The 19,184-nt window shown below is 46.4% G+C and overlaps 1 long non-coding RNA gene across 2 annotated transcripts; it reads left to right on the top strand.

Annotated features, from left to right (window-relative positions):
• The first annotated feature begins 1,700 nt into the window (after positions 1–1,700).
• LOC140710620 (uncharacterized) lies at positions 1,701–18,537 on the top strand. Of its 2 annotated transcripts, XR_012091724.1 has the most exons (5): positions 1,701–1,806; positions 2,807–2,871; positions 3,609–3,676; positions 16,008–16,143; positions 17,781–18,537. It is a non-coding gene; the product is annotated as an uncharacterized lncRNA (long non-coding RNA). The 2 variants fall into 2 exon arrangements; XR_012091723.1 differs by having other exon boundaries at positions 16,008–18,537.
• The last annotated feature ends 647 nt before the right edge of the window (positions 18,538–19,184 follow it).

A 19,184-nucleotide genomic window follows, 5' to 3' on the forward strand; every position in this document is an offset into this window, starting at 1 on the left:
GGGTGGGCTGCTGGGGGGCACAATCAACTGGTAACACAAGGGAAAGAAGCAAACCAGCCAAGAGACAGAACTAAATGCCATCCTGATGTTGCTGTTTGGGCCCCTAGATCTGGCTCTGTCTGAAGCTAGCAAGAGCCATCCCGGACTTTTAAAGTTACTTAAAGACAATAGTTTTACTTTTTTGGCGTAAGCTCATTTCAGTTGGGTTTCTACATTTGCAGCAGAAAAGGCCTTCGATGGCAAAGCATCCTTCAGAGTGTAGCCTAAGTATCTGTTTCCCTCAGGTCTTCTCTGTTCCCTTAATCTAATTTAGATTTCTCTGTTCTATTTTTTTTTTTTTTTTGAGATGGTGTCTTGCTCTGTTGCCCAGGCTGGAGTCCAGTGACATGATTTTGGCTCACTGCAAACTCCATCTCCCAGATTCAAGCGATTCTCCTGCCTCAGCCTCCGGAGTAGCTGGGATTACAGGCACCCACCACCACGCCCAGCTAATTTTTTGTATTTTTACTGGAGTTAGTAGAAATGAGATTTCACCATGTTGGCCAGGGTGGTGTTGAACTCCTGACCTCAAGTGATCCACCTGTCTCTGCCTCTCAAAGTACTGGGATTACAGGCATAGCCACTGTGCCCAGCCCCCCACCGCCTTTTGTTTGTTTGTTTGTTTTGAAACAGGGTCTCACTCTGTTCCCCAGGCTGGAGTATAGTGGTGCGAACTCAGGTCACTACAGCCTTCACCTCCTGGGATAAGGTGATTCTCCTATCTCAGTCTCCTGAGTAGCTGGGACTACAGGTGTGCACTACCACATCAGCTAATTTTTGTATTTTTTGTAGAGACAGGGTTTCGCCATGTTGCCCAGGCTGGTTTCGAACTCCTGGGCTCGAGCTATCCGCCTGCCTCGGCTTCCCAATCCCTGTTCTGTTCTTTCATAGTCCCCTGTGGACTCTGACTTTCATAGTTCTTAGCTTCGGTTATTACATTATTATGTGGGTTACTGATTGAATGACTGTTTCCTCCAAGAGACAGTGTGATCCAACAAGGAAGGTTCTTTTTTTGTTGTTCTTTCTCCCCATGGACCAGCACAGTGCCTAGTAAAAAAAAATAATTATCTGCATAATAAACATGTTTGAATGAATGGGTCATTGACTGGAGAAAGGTGACGTGTAGACCTAGAGACATCAGATTTGGGGCGGTCCCCAGCTAATGACAATTCCTTGCTGAACTGCAGAGCCTCAACCCGCTCCAACCTTTTTTTTGAGATGGAGTCCTGCTCTGTCGCCCAGGCTGGAATGCAATGGTGCGATCTCAGCTCCCTGCAACCTCTGCCTCCTGGATTCAAGGGATTCTCCTGCTTCAGCCTCCCCAGTAGCTGGGATTACAGGCGTGCACCACCACACTAAGGCTAATTTTTGTATTTTTAGTAGAGACGAGGCTTCACCATGTTGGCCAGGCTGGTCTGGAACTCCTGACCTCGGGTGATCCGCCAGCCTCGGCCTCCCAAAGTGCTGGGATTACAGGTGTGAGCCACTGCCTGTATGGGAGGGGATGTGGAGGTGGGGGCTGAAGGGGTGGGGGAGGGGATGTGAAGGTGGGGATGATGGGGGAGGGGGTGGCGATATAGACGTGGGGTGTGAAGGGGATGGGGAGAGGGTGTGAAGGGATGAGGCCCGCACAGTCCCCGCCCCCATATGGGCGGAGCTTCCTGGCCGGGCCTGTGTCGCGGCAGAGCCCGGCGGGCTTTGCGCAGGCGCTTATGCCCTCGCGGGGTTTCCGTGCACTTCGCCTGCGGGGTCGCGCTGTGGCCGCGGGTGAGCCTGGGGACTGCGGAGCGGGCGCAAGGCGCGTCCGGACAGTCGCAGCCCTGACCCCTGGGACCGCCTTCCCCACGTGGGCTTGGGCTCCGCGCCTAGGTGGGGCGGGGGCGGGGTGGTCCGCGCGCAGCAGGGGGCCGCCAGGACCGCATTCCGGTTTCCTCGACTGGCCGCGGCGGCGGTGCGCTGTCGGCCCAGCAGGTGCGGCGGGGGCAGGGTCACGGGTGTCGCGCGCCGCCCTGGGCCCGCCTCCGCGGTGCCTCGCGTGAGGCCCGTGCCAGGGCCCGCTGAGTCTGGCCAGCTCGTGGGCCGCCTGGCTACCGCCTGGGTCCTCCGGGCGCTGCACCCCGCAGCTTCTGGGAACCGTGCGCGCCCACAGGCGGACAAGGTTCTTGCTAAATTGAGTTGTCCCCTAGGCTTTGCTGGACAGAGCGGCTCCACTGCGTTGACAAGGAGGGGGCTCAGGGACAGGAATCTCAGCGGGAAGACAACCCCTCCTGCGAAGGGAGGCCCATCAGGGCTTCAGAGAAGGGGCCCAGAGACGCATAAGAGGAGCGTGTGATGCGGAGGGGCCTGGGCTTAGGGGAAGCCCTGAAAGACCCAACAGAGGAAGGGAGCTGGGCAGAGGGTGATAGCAGGGGCCAGACTGAGCGAACAGTGCCCAGGCTGGTGTCAAACTCCAGGCCTCAAGTGATCCTCCCGCCTTGGCCTCCGAGGGTGCTGGGGTTATGGGCATGAGCCACTTTGCCTGGCCTACTCAATTCTGTTTTAAATGTTTGTGTTTGTGAAGTGAGACAAAAATTGTTAAAGCAATGGGAAACATTGCAGGTTTAAGCGCCACTAAGTCATATTGGAGTCAAAAAGGGATGCGGGGATGTGGTTCCCTCCTTTCCTTCTGCGGGGTCAAGGTTACCCAGCGGACGGGGGTGCTTTTAGGAGAATTAGGCGGGTGCAGAGCTGCCAGATCGCTCATTCTGTTTCTTCCCCCTTTTTCCAGGTATACTATTTGAAGAACAGGTTTCTTTGCTCTTAGAGGAGCATCAGAAAATGAACAAACCCCAGGTGAGTTTCTTTTTGTCGATTCTTTTTCGTTTTCCAGGGGATTTGCTGGCTTTCATAAAATTCGTTGATTCAGATGGACATTTAGAAAGCTACTTCAGGGTAAATGGGGAGTGAGAGGCAGCTGAGCAGCAGGCAGAGGCAGCTGCGGATCCCTGTGGTCATGTGATCCTACAGTCGTCAAAGGGGAGTGGCAGATTGGTCTTTTTCTTTTGAGACAGTCTTGCTCTGTTGCCCAGGCTGGAATGCAGTGGCATGATCTTGGCTCACTGCAACCTTCACCTCTGGGGTTCAACCAAATCTCATGCCTCGGTCTCCCGAGTAGCTGGGACTACAGGTGCTCACCACTACACCCGGCTAATTTTTGTATTTTTTACAGAGACGGTTTTGCCATGTTGGCCAGTCTGGTCTCGAGCCCCTGACCTCCTGGCCTCCTGCCTGGGCCTCCCAAAGTGCTGGGATTATAGGCATGAGCCACTGCACCCGGCCCTGATTTGTCTTTTGTCTTCCTAATCTGCACTTCATTTTCACTGGCCACCAGAAGAAATGAACTAGTTACTCTTGGGACGGAAAGATTTCCTGGAGTCTGAAAAAATGTCTGAACATCTTCATGGAGCAAAGAACCTTTGCAGTCAACCTCCCTGTTGCCTGCAATTGTTCTTTGTTGGAAGTGGAGGGTAGAACTCAGGTTTTATTCATTGTCTGGATCGACCACATTTTCTTTACCTCTTCATTTGCAGATGGACATTTTGGCTGTTTCCACTTTTTCGTCGTTGTAAATAATGCTGCTAGGAGCATTGGGGTACAGGTATCTGTTCATTCATTCGCATGTTAGTCTGCTTTGTGTAATCTTGCCACTTCCCCGCCACCTGCCTGGGATGTCCTGATAAAGCCTAAGCGCAGTGCATGTTTTCCCAGCCTGGCCTTCCTAGAATATTCTGCTGCATTGGCATTGAACTGCTTTCACCTTCTAGAAAGGCCCCTCTCCCTGGTGTCTTGTGACATGCTTCTTGTGGCTTTATTCCTGCTGCTCAGGTTTCTTGGTGCCCCTCATTGTGTCTTCCTCCTGCTCATAGCCATGGCTTATGTCCAGATGTCCATCCTTGACTCCCTCATCTTTCTACTCTGCCAGTCTTTCCCAAGTATTTCATGCCCTCTGTAGTGGTAGGGACAGGAGGCAGGGAAATTCTGGGCAGAAGAGAGCATGTCCCTGGCGAGGGCCCCACCCTCAAGCTGAAAAGCCTGACAGTGTGGTCCAAAGTGAGAATTTACATCCCTGTTTTCCCGCTTGAATGTTGCCTTTTCCCAAACCACCCATGGCCCACCCCGCCCCCCCATCCTGTGCCCATAAAAACCCCAGGTTTTGTCTGTAGAAGCCCTTTGTATTTCCATATCAATTTTAGGGCCGGGCGTGGTGGCTCACGCCTGTAATCTCAGCACTTTGGGAGGCCGAGGCGGGCGGATCACCTGAGGTTTTAGCCTGGCCAACATGGTGAAACCCCATCTCTACTAAAAATACAAAAATTAGCCAGGCATAGTTGCATGCACCTGTAATCCCAGCTACTAGGGAGGCTGAGGCAGTAGAGTCACTTGAATCCAGGAGGTGGAGGTTGCAGTGAGATGAGATTGTGCCACTGTACTCCATCCTGGGCAACAAGAGCGAAACTCTATCAAAAACAACAAAAAAATTAGAACCAGCTTGTATATATCTACAAAGAAACATTTAGGATTAAGGTTGGAATTGAACTTGTAGATAAGTTGGGGGAGAATGGACCTCTTTATTTTTACATCTATTGAAGTCTTTAACTTACTGCAGGATTGTTTTGTAGTTTACAAGGCACAGGTCTGGCACATCTCTCAAATGTATCCCTAAGTGTTTCATTTTTTTTGATACTCTTGTAAATGGTATTGAATTTCAATTTATGATTGTTCATTGCTAGTATGTAGAAATGCCAGATTTTGTATGTTTATACTGTATCCTGCAACCCTATTAAACTCACTAGTTCTAGTAGCTTTCTTGTAGGTTCTGCAAGATTTTCTACATGGACAATTCTATCATGTCATTTACAAATAGTTTTACTTCTTCTCTAATCTGTATGACTTTTTGTTGTTTTATTGCATTGACGAAAACCGCCCATATAATGTTGAACAGAAGTGAGACGGGACATCTTTGCCTTTCTTATTTTAATTTTAGGAGGACAGCAGTAAGTCTTTCACCATTACTGTGATGGCATCTGTTGGTTTTTCATGAGTGCTTTTTATTAGGTTGAGAAAATTTCCTTTTATTCTTTTTTTTTTTTTTTTCTTTTTTTGAGACGGAGGCTCACTCTCTTGCCCAGGCTGGAGTGCAGTGGCGTGATCTCGGCTCACTGCAAGCTCCGCCTCCCAGGTTCACGCCATTCTCCTGCTTCAGCCTCCTGAGTAGCTGGGACTACAGGCGCCTGCCACCACACCCGGCTAATTTTTGTATTTTTAGTAGAGATGGGGTTTCACTGTGTTAGCCAGGATGGTCTTGATCTCCTGACCTTGTGATCCACCCCCGTCGGCCTCCTAAAGTGCTGGGATTACAGGTGTGAGCCACCGTTCCCAGCCTCCTTTTATTCTTAAACTGTTGAAAGTTCTTTTTTTTTTAAATCAGGAATCAGTGTTTTGTCAAATCCTTTTCTGCATCTATTGATAAAATTATATGGTTTTTCTTATCTGTTTGTTAGTATCATAAATTATGTTTGATTTTTAAATATTAGTGTTCACCTGGTACAAACTTGTTCTAATATTCTTACCCTGTCTTGTATCTGTGGAATTTCTAGTGATGTTACCTCTCATCCCTGATAGTGATAATTTGTGGGTGCTGCCTGCTCCTCTTCTCTGTCTTTCATCAGTGTAGCTAGAGGTTTGAAACATTTATTGATTTATTTTTTTAAAAACATATATTATTGATTTTTGATTTTCTGTTCTCCATTTTATTGTTTTTTGTTCTCAGTTTTATTACTTTTTTCTGACTACTTTGGTATAATTTGCTCTTTTTCTGGTTTCTAAAAAGGTAGAAGATGAGGTCACTGATTTTATTATTACTATTTTTTTGAAGTGTGGTCTCACTCTGTCACACAGGCTGGAGTGCAGTGGTGTGATCTTGGCTCACTGCAACGTCCACCTCCCAGGTTCAAGTGATTCTCTTGTCTTAGCCTCCCGAGTAGCTGAGATTATAGGTGTCCGCCACCACGCCTGGATAATTTTTCTATTTTTAGTATAGATGGGGTTTCGCCACGTTGGCCAGGTTGGTCTTGAACTCCTGACTTCAGGTGATCCACCCACCTTGGTCTCCCAAAGTGTTGGGATTAACAGGCGTGAGCCACCATGCCCGGCCTGCTTTCAAATTTTTAAGAAAATGTAGTTTAAGGGGCATGATTTGAAAAAGTGGTGTGTGTAGGGGGGTACATTTTCTGGAGGATAACTGAGTTTTTTGTGGAGCCAAAGCTGAAAAGCAAGCTAGTCGAGTGTAAGAATCTCTCTTAGACATGTGACTTGTCTTTGGAAATGAATATTTTAGAAGATATTTATTGTGGATTTTTGTAAAGATACTTTGAACTAATATAAACCTTATTTTATCTGTTGGCACATAGATAGTGGCACATAGATAGTGGGCTTTATCTATACAGGTTTTTTATTTTATTTTATTTTTTTTAGATGGAGTCTCGCTCTGTCACTCAGGCTGGAGTGCAGTGGTGTGATCTTGGCTCACTGCAAGCTCTGCATCCCGGGTTCACGCCATTCTCCCACCTCAGCCTCCCAAGTAGCTGGGACTGCATGCGCCCACCACCACACCTGGCTAATTTTGTTTTTGTATTTTTAGTAGACGTGGTTTCACCGTGTTAGCCAGGATGGTCTCGATCTCCTGACCTCATGATCCACCCACCTCGGCCTCCCAAAGTGCTGGGATTACAGGTGTGAGGCACCGCGCCTGGCCTATCTGTATAGGCCTTAGTCATCTGTTTTCTCTCACGTCTCAGCCATCCTGTGGTATTTCTCCTTAACAGCCATGTCTCCAAACACTGCTTTTCACTCCATTTCCTGCTCATGATTTCTGTTGGGCTGACCTCATTTTTCTGTCCTGCTTTTCCCTCAGTTAACTCTTCCCTATGTTTAATAATTTCACCTTTTCAGTTTTGAGGGTCGTCTTTTTAAAAATAGCAAATATATATGTGTTCCTCGCTAGTTTTTCCCTCCCTTTTCCACTATTGCAGGCGGTTTTCATTTTTTGAAACCAAGGTGAAATACATATTTGGGATTTCATCCCAGGAGCCTGGGCCTGAAAATAGAGAATCCATGATATAAATCACACGTACATAGGAAATGTGTTAACATTTTTTTTTTTTTGAGACGGATTCTCGCTCTGTCGCCCCAAGCTGGAGTGCAGTGGTGAGATCTCGGCTCACTGCAAGCTCCGCCTCCTGGGTTGATGTCATTCTCCTGCCTCAGCCTCCTGAGTAGCTGGGACTACAGGCGCCCGCGACTACGCCCAGCTAATTTTTTGTATTTTTTAGTAGAGACAGGGTTTCAGTGTGTTAGCCAGGATGGTCTCGATCTCCTGACCTCTTGATCCGCCCGCCTCGGCATCCCAGAGTGCTGGGATTACAGGTGTGAGCCACCACGCCTGGCCAACATTTTTAACATATACTTAATTTTTCTCATTTCTAGAAGTTGAGAAATTAAAGAGACCTGATAAAGGAAAGCCGGGAAAATCGAGATAAATATTTGTGGTACACTTCAGTCCTCAGTAACAACACACTGACTAAGAAAAGGGAATACGTTTTTGGGAAAACCCTTAATCTGGGTGCAAACCAGGTTTCTTCAAGAAAAATAGCCTGTCAGTTTGACTCATGTGGAATGAGTTTGAATATGTTTCAGAATCAAGTATTGGTGACAAAAATTACTCCAGTAATAATGCTGATGAAATTAATATAAGTGAGAAGTTGCCTTTTGGTAGTAATCAGGAAAACACTCATGCTGGAAGGAAATCTGTTGAATATAACCAAAGTGGGAAGTCACCAAGTCATAGTGAGGACCTTATTGAGGATCAGGAAATTCAAGCTTTGAGACCACCTTTGGAAGATAACGAACATGGAAATGTCTTCCTTGAGAAGGTAGCCATCATCACACAAGAGACAGCTCAAACAGGAGAGAAACCCGATGATTATAAGGAGCATGGAGAAAATGTCAGTGCCACGTCAACTCCCAAAGTTCATCAAGAAACTCACATAAGGAGGAATCACTCTGAAGTTAATGAGTGTGAGAAGTCAACCTTCTTCAAACATCAGAAAGTTAATACAGGGCTGAAAACCCATGGAGCTAATGAAAATGAGAATTGCAGTCACACGTCACATCTTACTGTGCCTCACAGAACTCACAGGGTAGAGAAAACTTTTGAATGTAGTCATTGCAAGAAATCTTTTTGCCAGGAGTCCCACCTCACTGAGCATCAGAGGACATGCACAAGAGAGAAACCATGTGAAAGGAATAAATATGGGAAAACCTTTCAGAAATTACAACTTATCAACTCTCAGATAGTACATCGAGAAGAGAAACCCCATGAATGTGGTAAAACCCTAGTGAAGTCAGCCCTCACTAATCACCAGATAATTCAGTCAGAAAAGAAGCTTTATGTATGTAGTGACTGTAAGAAACCTTTTTCTCATAGCTCAGTCCTAAGAGTCCATCAGAGAATTCACACAGGGGAGAAGCCCTATCAGTGTAATGGGAAATCCTAAGCAAAATGAAACTTCAGTCACCATCAGAGAACTCTTACACATGGGAGAAACCATATGAATATAAGGAATGTACGAAATCCTTCCATGTGAAACCAAACCTCACTAAACATCAGGAAACACATACAGGGGAGAAACCTTTCAAATGTACTGAATGAAGGAGAACTTCCTTCCAGAAATCACAGTTGGCTGATTATTACAGAAAACACACAGGAGAGAAACCCTGCAAATGTAATGAATTTGTTGGCCAGACGTGGTGGCTCACGCCTGTAATCCCAGTACTTTGGGAGGCTGAGGCGGGCAGATCACGAGGTCAGGAGATCGAGACCATCCTGGCTAACATGGTAAAACCCTCTCTGTACTAAAAATAGAAAAAATCAGCCAGGCGTGGTGGGCGCCTGTAGTCCCAGCTACTCAGGAGGCTGAGGCAGGAGAATGGCATGAACCCATGAACCCAGGAGGTGGAGCTTGCGGTGAGCCAGGATCACGCCACTGCACTCTCACTTGGGCGACAGAGTGAGACTCTGTCTCAAAAAAAACTTTTTTTTTTTTTTTGAGACGGAGCCTCGCTCTGTCGCCGGGGCTGGAGTGCAGTGGCTGGATCTCAGCTCACTGCAAGCTCCGCCTCCCGGGTTTATGCCATTCTCCTGCCTCAGCCTCCGGAGTAGCTGGGACTACAGGCGCCCGCCACCTCGCCAGGCTAGTTTTTTTGTATTTTTTAGTAGAGACGGGGTTTCACCGTGTTAGCCAGGATGGTTTCGATCTCCTGACCTCGTGATCTGCCCGTCTCGGCCTCCCAAAGTGCTGGGATTACAGGCTTGAGCCACTGCGCCCAGCCAAAAAAAACTTTTAATGAATGTGGAAGATCAATCCTACTATAAGGCAACCCTAAATGTACATCAGGGAAAGCACACAGAAGACAAACCCTATAAATGTACTGAGTGTGAGAAATCCTTCTCTTATAAATCAGCGCTAATTATACGTGAGGAAACACACACAGGTAAGAAACCCTATGAGTGTAATGAATGTGTGAAACCCTTTTGTGGGGAATCAAGTCTCAGTAAACATCAGAAAATTCACACCAGGGAGAATCCGTATGAATGCAGTGAATGTGGAAAATCTCTATGAATTCAGTTCTCATTGTGCATCAGAGAACTCACACTGGGGAGAAACCCTATGGATGCAATGAATGTGAGAAGTCCTTCTACAACAAGGATGCCCTCACTAAACATAAGAGAACTCACACAGGGGAGAGGCTACATAAATGTAATGAATGTAGGAAGTCCTTACAACCCTAGTTATACACCAGAGAACTCACACTGGAGAGAAACCTTACAAATGTAATGAATGTGAAAAATCCTTCTATCTGAAGTCACATCTTTTTTTTTTTTTTAATTTTTTGAGATGGAGTCTCACTCTGTCACCCAGGCTGGAGTGCAGTAGCGTGATCTTGGCTCGCTGCAACCTCCACCTCCTGAGTTCAAGCAATTGTCATGCCTTAGCCTCCCAGCTAGCTGGGATTACAGGTGCCCGCCACCACACCCAGCTAATTTTTGTATTTTTAGTAGAGACAGGGTTCCTTTTTTTTTTGAGACGGAGTCTCGCTCTGTCGCCCAGGCTGGAGTGCAGTGGCCGGATCTCAGCTCACTGCAAGCTCTGCCTCCCGGGTTCATGCCATTCTCCTGCCTCAGCCTCCCGAGTAGCTGGGACTACAGGCACCTGCCACCTCACCCGGCTAATTTTTTGTATTTTTTAGTAGAGACAGGGTTTCACTGTGTTAGCCAGGCTGGTCTCAATCTCCTGACCTCGTGATCTGCCCGTCTCGGCCTCCCAAAGTGCTGGGATAACAGGCTTGAGCCACCGCGCCCGGCCTGAGACAGGGTTTCACCATGTTGGCCAGGATGGTCTCAAACTCCTGACCTCAAGTGATCAGCCTGCCTCAGCCTCCCAAAGTGCTGGGATTACAGGCATGAGCTACTGCACTTGGCCTGAAGTCACATCTTAATATTCATCAGAGAATTCACACAGGAAGGAGACCTCATGTACGTAATGAATGTGGGAAGGCCTTTTCTGTGAAGTCAGACCTCACTGATCATCAGAGAACACACGGAGAAGAGAAACCCTATGAATGTACCGAATGTCAGAAAACTTTTCGCCATAAATCTACCCTGATGGTACATCAGAGAACTCATACGGGGAGAGGCCTTAAAAATGCAATGAATGTGGAAAATCTTTCTCTTTTTTTTATTTTTATTTTATTTTTTTTGAGACGGAGTCTCGCTCTGTCGCCCAGGCTGGAGTGCAGTGGTCAGATCTCAGCTCACTGCAAGCTCCGCCTCCCGGGTCTACACCATTCTCCTGCTTCAGCCTCCCGAGTAGCTGGGACTACAGGCACCCGCCACCTCGCCCGGCTAGTTTTTTGTATTTTTTAGTAGAGACGGAGTTTCACCGTGTTAGCCAGGCTGGTCTCGATCTCCTGCCCTCGTGATCCGCCCGTCTCGACCTCCCAAAGTGTTGGGATTACAGGCTTGAGCCATTGCGCCTGACCCGGAAAATCGAAAATATATGAAGTCAGCCCTCAGTCAGCATCAGAGAATAAATACATGGGAGAAACCCTGTGAATATAAAGAATGTGGGAACGCCTACCAGAGGTCACACTTTACTAAACATCATCAAACATACACCAGGCAAGAAACCCCATGAATGTAAGGAATGTGGAAAAACCTTCCAGAAGTCATGCTTCATTGAACATCAGAGGACACACCCAGGGGAGAAACCCCATGAATGTAATAAACGTGGGAAATTCTTCTGCTATAAGTCACCCTTAACCATTCAGCAGAGAACTCACATGGAAGAGAAGCCCTATCAATGTAGCAAATGTGATACGTATTTCTGTATGAAATCACACCTCCCTGTGCATCAGAGATCTCATACCAGGAAGAACCCTTTTGAGTGTAATGAATGTGAGAAAATGTTTTGTGTGAAGTCAAACCTCATCAGTCATCAGAGAACTCACACAGGGGAGAAGCCATATGAATGCAATACATGCAGGATATCCTGTGTGAAGTCATCCCCCACACAAGAGTGATACCCTGAATTGTAACAAATGTGGGAAATCCTCATGTGTAAAGTCCATTTGTTTTTCAAACCAGAATTCATGGTAGAAACCTTATGAATGTAAGTAATGTAGGGGTCTCCTTCTGTGTAAATTAAATCATTAGTTGGCATCAGAAAACACAAGATATAGGGGCTGGAGGCTTCTCCACAAATGAAATGGATATGGGAACATTTTGTGTTATCTTAGAAAATACTGGCCGGGCACGGTGGCTCAGGCCTGTAATCCCAGCACTTTGGGAGGCTGAGGCAGGTGGATCACCTGAGGTCAGGAGTTCAAGACTAGCCTGGCCAACATGGGAAATCCCATCTCTACTAAAAATACAAAAATTAGCCAGGCATGGTGGTGGGTGTGTGTAATCCTAGCTACTTGGGAGTCTGGGGCAGGAGAATCACTTGAACCCAGGAGGCGGAGGTTGTGGTGAGCCAAGATCATGATATTGCACTCCAGCCTGGGTGACAAGAACGAAAACTCTGTCTCAAAAAAAAAAAAAAAAAAAATTACAGAAAACTCAAATGGGAAGAGACCCGTGAGAACAGCTTGTATATTAGTATCTACCAATAAATCAAATATGGTATGTTTCACATAAATCACAGGGAAAGACCAACGTAACAGAAATATAAAAGCATTTACAAAGTTCCAGCACATTTACACGTCAGATGATTGATACTGGTGTAAAACTCTGTTTGCTATGCATGAAAGCTTTCAGGAAAAATTCAGATATAAGCAGAGAATTAATACTGAAGGGACATCTATTAATTTAGGAGATAGAGATACTTTTTTTTTTTTTTTTTTGAGAAGGAGTCTTTGTCACCCAGGCTGGAGTGCTGTGGCGCAGTCTTGGCTCACTGCAAGCTCCACCTCCCGGGTTCACGCCATTCTCCTGCCTCGGGCTCCTTCGTAGCTGGGAGCTACCACGCCCTGGCTAGTTTTTGTATTTTTAGTAGAGACAGTTGCACTATGTTGGCCAGGATGGTCTTGAACTCCTGGCCTCATGATCCACCCACCTCGGCCATCCAAAGTGCTGGGATTACAGGCATGAGCCACCGTGCCTGGCCCCCTTTTTATTTTTCTGTGTCCTTTTTTATTTTTATTTCTCTTTTTTTATTATTATTTTTTAAATGTATTTATCTTTTTTGAGACGGAGTCTTGCTCTGTCGCCCAGGCTGGAGTGCAGTGGCCGGATCTCAGCTCACTGCAAGCTCCGTCTCCCCGGGTTCACGCCATTCTCCTGCCTCAGCCTCCCGAGTAGCTAGGACTACAGGCGCCCGCCACCTTGCCCGGCTAGTTTTTTGTATTTTTTAGTAGAGACGGGGTTTCACCGGGTTAGCCAGGATGGTCTCGATCTCCTGACCTCATGATCCGCCCATCTTGGCCTCCCAAAGTGCTGGGATTACAGGCTTGAGCCACCGCGCCCGGCCTCTCTTTCTTTATGAGACAGGGTCTCTCGCTCTGTTGCCCACGCTGGAGTGCAGTGGCACGATCATAGCTCACCACAGTCTGCAACTCCTGGGCTCGAGATCCTCCTGCCTCAGCCTCCCAGAGTAGCTGGGACTACACGTGTGTACCACCACACCCAGCTACTTTTTAAAAAAAATTTTGTAAAGTCAGGGTCTCACCATCTTGTCCAGGCTGGTTTAAAACTCTTGGGCTCAAGTGATCCTCCTGCCTCAACCTCCCAAAGTGCTAGGATTACAGGCGTGAGCCACTGTGCCTGTCCTTGTCCTTTTTTATTGAGGCATATATTTCTTTTTTCTTTTTTTTCTTTTGAGATGGAGTCTTGCTTCTTTGCCCATGCTGGAGTGCAGTGGTGCGATCTCAGCTCATTGCAACCTCTGCCTCCTGGGTTCTAGCAATTCTACTGCCTCAGTCTCCCAACTAGCTGGGATTACAGGTATGTGCCAGCACGTCTGGCTGATTATTGTATTTTTAGTAGAGATGGGGTTTCACCATGTTGGCCAGGATGGTCTCAAACTCCTGACCCCAAGTGATCTGCCCACCTCAGCCTCCCAAAGTGCTGAGATTACAGGTGTGAGCCACTGCACTTGTCCTTGAGGCATGATTTATACACAGTAAAATAACGTGGGTTAAGGGCAGGATCTGATGAGTTTTGACTAATGGTTACACTCATGTGACCACTTCCCCATTGATAACACAGAACGTTCCCACTGCCTTTGGTTTTTTTGGTCTTTGTTTTGAAGACGTCTTACTCTGTCACCCAGGCTAGAGGGCAGTGGCACGATCATAGTTCACTGCAGCCTTGACCTCCTGGGCTCAAGTGATCCTCCCACCTCAACCTCCTGAGTAGCTAAGACTACAGGTGCGTATCACCACACCTGGCTAATTTTTTTTTTTTTTTTTTAGACGGAGTCTTGCTCTGTCACCCGGGCTGGAGTGCAGTGGTGTGATCTCGGCTCACTGCCAGTTCTGACTCCAGGGTTCACACCATTCTCCTGCCTCAGCCTCCCAAGTAGCTGGGACTACAGGTGCCCGTCACCACGCCTGGCTAATTTTTTTGTGTTTTTAGTAGAGACGGGGTTTCATCGTGTTAGCCAGGATGGTCTCAATCTCCTGCCCTTGTGATCTACCCGCCTTGGCCTCCCAAAGTGCTGGGATTACAGGCTTGAGTCACCGCGCCTGGCTGAGAGATTTTTTTTCTCTCTACAAATACTGAAATACTAGAAGTCACATTTCAGGTACCAAATTTAGGAAATGTAATATGTGATACATCTAATGCTAATGACGTTCATTGTTGGAATATGAAAGCTTTTGAAAAACAAGTTGCTGTCACAGGCTGACTGTATTACACATTTGAGTCCTTGAGGTAAGATGGGTACATTTGTTAGTGAGAAACATACAACATACGTACATGGCCTGTGTCTGATTTACACAGTGGAACTCCACAGAGTGGTCAGCAGGAAATCTCTCTCCATAGCTTAAGAACTGTTTTAACAGATCTACCACACGAAATGCCTCCAGTGTTTCTTTGTATCTTTTTGTTTGTTTGTTTTTGAGTCAGAGTCTCGCTCTGTTGCCCAAGCTGGAGTGCAATGGCACAATCTCGCTTCACTGCCACCTCTGCCTCCCGGTGTCTAGTGATTCTTCCTCCTTCAGCCTTAGGAGTAGCTGGGATTACAGGTGCCTGGCACCGTGCCTGACTAATTTTTGTATTTTTAGTAGAGACGGGTTTCTCCATGTTGGGCAGGCTGGTCTCAAACTCCTAACCTCAAGTGATCTGCCCGCCTTGGCCTCCCAACGTGCTGGGATTACAGGCATGAGCCACTGTGCCCGGCCTCTTTGTATCTTAATAGTACAGTATACTTGATACGTGACATGTATGACAAATTTGAAGTACACAATATGTTATTAAGTGAGAAATGCAGAGTACAGAAAACTATGTGGCTTGCTGTCTTTTGTGTGAGAATTGAGAGGAAGAAATAATATGTATTTACATAGATATTTTGTATATATATTTCTCTATTACATATGTTTATTTTTTTTTAATTCTAAATTTTTTGTAGAGATGGGGCTCGCTATGTTGCCCAGGCTGGTCTTGAACTCCTGGGCTCAAGCGGTGTTCCTGCCTCAGTCTCCCAAAGTGCTGAGATTACAGGCATGAGCTACTGTGCCTGGCCAATATATTTTATGTAATACATATATTTTGCAAATAAGTATAAACTACAAACTACAAACCTGAAGAGTAAGTTACAAACTAAAAAATGAATACGTATGGAGATGGGAGTGAACAGGGTGGCGGGGCTGAGGATAGAGACAAGGCTTCTTCAAGTATACCTTTTTGTGAAGTTTTGACTTTTGGATAAATATGAGTCATTTACATACTCAAAAGCACATTTTGAAATTGCAAGCGAAGAAGAAATCAACTGAAGTTTATAGCAAATGAGTAACTTCACTAAGCAGAAGAGCTCATTCTTTCAATAGACTTTTAAATGCAGTATTATGAGCAATTCCTTAGTGGGATTTTTTTCTGTTTTGAGACAAAAAGAACTTAAAAAAATGACAGGTGTCACTCATTAATTTCCACGTTAGTAATATCGGTGTTATTTCCAACCTATTTTGTGGGAATAGATTCAAATAGTTCTAAGATAAAGCAACAATAAATTGTGAAAGTTACTGGAGGGGACCAAAATTTCCACTTTAAGAGATGACTATAACAACTCAAAGTAGTTATGTAAAACTCCCCATAATGATGAATATATATTGAAAATATCACTCATGATTTTTAAAAAACATTTATATCCTAGGTCTGTTCATGGGAGGGCCCAGAACCAATGGTTCCCCTGTAGTGATGAGCAAATTCAGCCCTCAACATGGCCATTCAAGGAACCAGGACTCCTTGGAGCAACAGCTGGTCTAGGTCTGGGTCCTGAAGTGCCCAAGGTAAGCCTGGAACGTCCTGGGTCAGAAACCAGGGAAGCACTCAAAGATTCACAGTAATGTGAAAACGCGAACAGACGCTATAACTAGAAGGGGCTCCCCTGGTCAAACGTGAAGCACTTTGGTGAACAAAAACAATGACAGTAACTGACAATAACATTCTGAATAAAGAAAATTCTGGCCGGGCGCGGTGGCTCACACCTGTAATCCCAGCATTTTGGGAGGCTGAGGCGGGCGGATCACGAGGTCAGGAGATGGAGACCATCCTGGCTAACACGGTGAAACCCCGTCTTTCCTAAAAATACAAAAAAAATTAGCTGGGCGTGGTGGTGGGCCAGTCCCACCTACTCGGGATGCTGAGGCAGGAGAATGGCGTGAACCTGGGAGGCGGAGCTTGCAGTGAGCCGAGATCACGCCACTGCACTCCAGCCTGGGCAACAGAGCGAGACTCCATCTCAAAAAAAACAAAACAAAACAAAACAAAAAAGGCCGGGCGGGGTGGCTCACGCCTGTAATCCCAGTGCTTTGGGAGGCTGAGGCAGGTGGATCACCTGAGGTCAGGAGTTCGAGACCAGCCTGACCAACATGGAGAAATGCCGTTTCTACTAAAAATACAAAATTAACCAGGCACAGTGGCGCATTCCTGTAATTCCAGCTACTCGAGAGGCTGAGGCAGGAGGATCGCTTATACCTGGGAGGCAGAGGTTGCAGTGAGCCGAGATTGTGCCTTTGCACTCCAGCCTGGGCAACAAGAGCAAAACTCCACCTCAAAAAGAAAAAAAAAAATCTAAGTCTATAGTGATGCAAAAAAGAGAGAGACTAAAGGCATTTCCATGATTGGTGGGAGCTCTCACACAAACTCCTTACTTTTGGCCGGGTGCGGTGGCTCAAGCCTGTAATCCCAGCACTTTGGGAGGCCGAGACGGGTGGATCACGAGGTCAGGAGATCAAGACCATCCTGGCTAACCCGGTGAAACCCCGTCTCTACTAAAAAAATACAAAAATCTAGCCGGGCGAGGTGGCGGGCGCCTGTAGTCCCAGCTACTCGGGAGTCTTGAGGCAGGAGAACGGCGTGAACCCGGGAGGCGGAGCTTGCAGTGAGCTGAGATCCGGCCACTGCACTCCAGCCTGGGCGACAGAGCGAGACTCCGCCTCAAAAAAAAAAAAAAAACAAAAAACTCCTTACTTTTTAATTAGAGGGAAGGAATTAGATTTTCACCCTGTCCTTTTAGTAGGATCAATCGTTTATCTCCAGGGATGGAAAGCTACTTGTTATAGAATAATGTCAGCTAATAAATGCAGATGGAATGACAGATTTTGAAAAGCCACTAATTTGCAACCCTTAGTACATTTAGGCACTGATTAATGGATGCTACAGTCATTAGATGTGAGGGAAATAGGATGCTTGTGTAGTGCCAGAGTATCACCTGCAGATACGTCACTGAATGTGGAAAGAAAGGTGCCTTTACAATCAACGATTGTCCCACTTTGACCAGTTGAGCAAAAGATTATTAATGTTAGTGACATTAATAGTTAATGCCTCTTGATGAAATACAATACAAAGTAGTTGCATTTTCTGGTAGTATTTTGGCCAGAATATTTCACCTGAATTGAATCAAGTGTTTCAACCTCACTTTTAGTTTTCAGGAAATACAGGAGATAGAGGAACAACTGCAGTCGAGAAAACAAATCAGAATATGGGACATTTAGAAGACACCTGGCTAGGTCTCTTCAAAAAGCTGAAATCTTTTTTTTTTTTTTTTTTGAGATGGAGTCTGGCTTTGTTGCCCAGGCTGGAGTGCAGTGGCGCCATCTTGGCTCACTGCAAGCTCCGCCTCCCGGGTTCACGCCATTCTCCTGCCTCAGCCTCCTGAGTAGCTGTGACTACAGGCGCCTGCCACCGCACCCAGCTAATTTTTTGTATTTTAGTAGAGATGGGGTTTCACCATGTTAGCCAGGATGGTCTCAATCTCCTGACCTCATGATTCGCCTGCCTCGGCTTCCCAAAGTGTTGGGATTACAGGTGTGAGCCACCACGCCCAGCCGCTGACATCATTTTTTTAAAAAAGAGAAAACGTGGAGGCACTGTTTTTCAAGGGCAAACGTCCTGAATATAGAAAGATGAACTGGCTCGATGTCTGCAGCCTTGAAGTGGTTCAGGAAAAAGATGCATGCATAGATAAAGCAAAAATGGCAAAATGTAAGCAAGTGTTGATCTGGCAGGCACATGGCTGTTTTTCTTAAAAGAGTTGTGTTTGACAAATTTTATAATAAAAAGTTTTGGAGAAGTACTGCACCACTTAGCAATTCTGTTACTGTTCCTTGGCATATATAAATAGCTCTGCTCGTGGTTATTGATCTGCTTGTCAATAAAGAAGCCAAAGAGTACCTTTTAAAGTGTTCAGCTGTTTTGGGTTTTAGTCACTTCAATAAAAACAGAACGTAACCAAAGGCTGGTCATGGTGGCTCATGCCTGTAATCCCAGCACTTTGGGAAATTGAGACAGAAGGATTATTTGAGCCCAAGAGTTCAAGAACAGCCTGGGCAACACGGCGAGACCACCCTGTCTCTATAAAAAGTTGAAAAATTAGCCAGACATGGTGGTGTCCACCTGTGGTCCCAGGTACTTGGGAGGCTGAGGCAGGAGGATCTTTGAGCCTGGGAGTTTGGGTTTGCAGTGAGCTGTGGTCGTGCCACTGCACTCCAGTCTGGGCAACAGAGCAAGACCCTATCACAAAAAAAGAAATAATGCAAAGGCAGGGTATACCATTAACAACTCAAGCTTGTGTTAAGAACTAGGTGCAAACAGTAGTGCTCATTACACTGACAGTGAAAATAGTATTGTATAAAGAAAACACACTTCTCTTTCTACTGACACATTTCTAAGTGGTGCCTCCAGAGGTACATGGCATAGCCCAAGCGGTAGGAGCCCAGGAACCATTTGCCAACAGGGTGGCAGCTGTCGTGCTCTTATTCGTTCTCCCTCCTCTACCTGGATTTCCTTGCAGCGGGGGGCAGACTGCTCTCTGCTGCTTTGTTACGTG

The sequence above is a fragment of the Chlorocebus sabaeus genome, chromosome 28 (assembly GCF_047675955.1).
Source record: "Chlorocebus sabaeus isolate Y175 chromosome 28, mChlSab1.0.hap1, whole genome shotgun sequence".
Classification (NCBI taxonomy): domain Eukaryota; kingdom Metazoa; phylum Chordata; class Mammalia; order Primates; family Cercopithecidae; genus Chlorocebus; species Chlorocebus sabaeus.